Source organism: Electrophorus electricus, chromosome 25, assembly GCF_041902795.1.
Source record: "Electrophorus electricus isolate QZ-2024a chromosome 25, ASM4190279v1, whole genome shotgun sequence".
Taxonomy (NCBI): domain Eukaryota; kingdom Metazoa; phylum Chordata; class Actinopteri; order Gymnotiformes; family Gymnotidae; genus Electrophorus; species Electrophorus electricus.
Genome location: NC_137521.1, coordinates 12,130,001 through 12,133,937, shown reverse-complemented (window position 1 = coordinate 12,133,937; position 3,937 = coordinate 12,130,001).

The following is a 3,937-nucleotide window of genomic DNA, read 5'->3' as shown; positions in this document are numbered from 1 at the left end:
CTCCCGTCTGTCCTGCCTGAAAACAGCACGAGGAAATATATTCCAAGGAAGCGACTGGGGGTGGGGTGCTGGAGGAAGAGGAGGGCTGGAATGAAGATGTCCTCTGGAAGGAATATCTGGGTCACTTGCCTGACCTGAGTAGGGTAGGTGGGTGGTTTGAGGGGAGGGACTAGTTTGCACTCCGCTGAGGGGCGGGGTTAGTTCATGCTCCACTGAGGGGTGGGCGGAGTCTGTGCCCTGCTCAGAGCTGCCCCAGGGAGAACAACCAGGAGCAGCCCTGAATACGTCACACTACTGTAATACATCACCCATATTTATTACCATCTTATTTTTTAGACCTCAGCAGTTAAGATAAATGTGTTGCCTTCTGCTTTGAGGAAACCAAACCTTAAATAACCAGAATATGTAAATGTATTTTTCTGTTCTGCCTGTGTCTCCCTTCCTCTCCTTTCCTACCCTTTTCAATCTGCTGAGACTGGCTGCTGTAAACTCCCACAATACCTCTGGTGGTATAAACTCCCACAATGCATCGAGTGGTATAAACTCCCACAATACATCTGGTGATATAAACTCCCACAATTCCTCTGGTGGTATAAACTCCCACAATGCATCTAGTGGTATAAACTCCCACAATACGTCTGGTGGTGCAAACTCCCACAATGTCTCTGGTGGTATAAACTCCCATAATACCTCTGGTGGTATACAATGCCTCTAATGGTGTAAACTGCCTCTGGTTGTTGTACTTAGGGGAAAATTGTATGTGTGTCTGTGTGTGCGTGTGTGTGCACGTGTGTGTGTGTGTTGAAGTGAGGAGAAACAGGAAGTGACACTGCTTTGCTGTTTAGCTGCAAGCAGACTGTAACACACAGATACGGCTTACAGGATGGAGCCTCCTGTTGTGTGAGAAGGCAGACATGTGATGAGAAGTTTTGATGGAAGTTTATCAGAGGCAGAGGATGGAAGTTCCTTAGAGACATAAAGATACAGGTAGGACCCCCCCCCCCTCACACACACACACACACACACACACACACACACACACACACAAACACACACAAACACAACAGTAAACATCACACATGACCATCACATGCATGGCCATCAGACAGGCAGAGACACTAACACAAACTCGGCCGATCCACATTCAGACAAAACACCATTAGTGGCTAAAAATCTGACTCATTCTAAACGATTATACACACCATTCCCACTCGAGCAGGCGCTCACTTTTTAAATGCTAATGTGATCTTAACAGGCATTCACAACACAACAACTCTAGCTCATTGTTCACTGTCGGCAGGGGAGGGCACAAGTCATGGTGGTTATGTTTATTTATTTGTTTATTTGATTTTTTTTTTTTTTTACACCTGAGCGTCAGACAGCCAAGGTCGTCTGGCGGACACGGCGGGCTGGCCCTTCAGTCAGGCTGTGAGTGTGTATGAGATTAATAAAGTGTGTGAGTATGTGTGAGATTAATAAAGTGTGTGAGTGTGTATGAGATTAATAAAGTGTGTGAGTGTGTATGAGATTAATAAAGTGTGTGTGTGTGTGAGATTAATAAAGTGTGTGTGTGTGCGTGAGATTAATAAAGTGTGTGAGTGTGTATGAGATTAATAAATTGTGTGAGTGTGTGTGTGAGATTAATAAAGTGTGTGTGTGAGCATACTGGGGCCGTGGGTCCTCCACGCGGGCGTGCAAACACAGCGACACACTCTCCCTGTTCGGCTGAACGATCTGCTCATGGTCCTCTAAAAGAACAGGACATCTTATTTCTACTGGCAAGATATTACTGTTTATAGCATAAGGAATCAAAGCCTCAACCTTCTGTCTTGTGTCGTGCTGTTGGTGTGTGTGTGTGTGTGTGTGTGTGTGTGTGTGTGTGTGTTGACAGCATGGTTTTTATCAACGTAAGCAGATTTTTATGGGCTATTTTGGGTTTCCATAATGATTTATTAATGGCACGTCTATCCGTATGGGTATGAAATCTGTTGCTGGTCATGTTATGTTTATCAGCACTGTTTACTGAGCTCTTTAACGCTCTTGGCCATGTGACAAGCATGTACCCGTCACTTGATTTGATTTGTGTTGGGCCTCTCCGCCCCTCCCTGTTATAGCTCTGGCCTCTCACTGGGCCTGTCCTCCCCTCTGAAGCCATGCTGGAGTGCATATGCTAATGTGTGCGCTCTGCCAGTACTATCCTCACTGTCATTTTAGCCGGTATCAAAGGAAGAAAGAAAAGGAATCTTGAATTTTTTGACCAGACCTGCTTCTAAGACTCCGGAGCCAGTGGTTTAGGCGGTATAGGCGCATGCTTGAGGCGATATGGCGCCCTAATTGAGGAAAACAAATATTCGAACTGTTACTTTTTAATGCTATTTTATACTACTTCTAAATATTACAAAAGCTCACAACATCATAGCTTCTAGCTAAATAATATAAAATCTAATATTTTGTGCCGAGTTAGGCTCTTGATTGTGGGCGAGGTGCGCGCGCGTGAGTGCGTGACACTGGGATTAACGGTAAATGCAAAGATTCGCTAACAATTTAGCAGCCGCCACACAACATGTCAGAAATCCCTCTGGTAAAAAAAAAAAAAAAAAAGGGAAAGGAGAGGACGAAAGACGTCAAAAACACGCAGGTAATGTGATGAATGTATGGTATGAATACTTTATCTAACCCTAACCCGACCTAGGTAATGTTCGCCAATAGAACAAACAGCTAACTATCTTAGGTTAGCTAGCGAGCGTTAGCGTCCGTTACTCCCACCCTAAAATAATTTTAAAGATCTGTTTGTGTTTATAATGCTATACCTTTGGTCTATAATGTGGTTTAGGCTCTGTTTGTGTTTTTAATATTATAGTCTATAATGTGGTTTAGGTTCTGTTTGTGTTTTTAATATTATAGTCTATAATGTGGTTTAGGTTCTGTTTGTGTTTATAATGTTATAGTCTATAATGTGGTTTAGGTTTTATTTGTGTTTAGAATGTTATAGTCTATAATGCGGTTTAGGTTCTGTTTGTGTTAATAATGTTATAGTCTATAATGTGGTTTATGTTTTGTTTGTGTTATTATATGGTTGTCACCATCAGCAGCTTTTATTTATTAATATATTTTAACACCCATTGGTCACATATACTCTTCTATATATTGTTTATACTGCATTTATATTGTTTTTGTAATTCCTTTAATGTCACTTGTTTCTCCAGTGCTGTTTTTACTGTTTAATACTGTTTTTTTTGTTTTGTTTCTAAAATAAAATCTCAAAGACATAATGCTATGCAGTGCCTGTGTGAGTGTATAAACAATGAAATGAATGATGCCAGAGTCACCAGCCAAAATCTTGCCTAGGGCACCACATTGGTCAGGCCTGGCTTTGATAATACATGACATTTTTTATTCTCATTATATTATACTTTCAAAAAGCTAGGGTTTGGATTAGTAAAATAAATGGTGCCTAATCAACCCTTCTGTAAATGATTCATGTGCGTGTTGTGATGGGTTTACTCCTCAGGGTCCTGGCAGTAGATCTTTCAGTGCAGATGTAATCTGTAGACGTAGATTAGTGCTGAAGAGCAGTGGAGGCATGGCTACCATGTCCGTGCTGTGGTCTGCTCTCCTCTGGGTGCTGAGGAAGAGTTTAGGGAGAGGGAGAATGATCCGTGGTCGAGAGACAAGTGCAGGTGGAGACAACGACCGCAGCTTGGCATACGACACCACCAAGCCGGTAGGTTTTGACCGGAGGCTGTTGATTGCACTGCACTGCTGAAACGTGCACCCTCACTGTTTCTGCAGTACAGGCAGTCAGAAGAAGCTACAGCCAGCACTCACTTGGAACAGCCTCAGAGGAGTGCTGTAAGCCTGCTATAACACTCAGTGTGGTTAGAAAACTCTTTCTTAATTTTACAATGATTCATTTAATATTTTCAAATAATTGTTC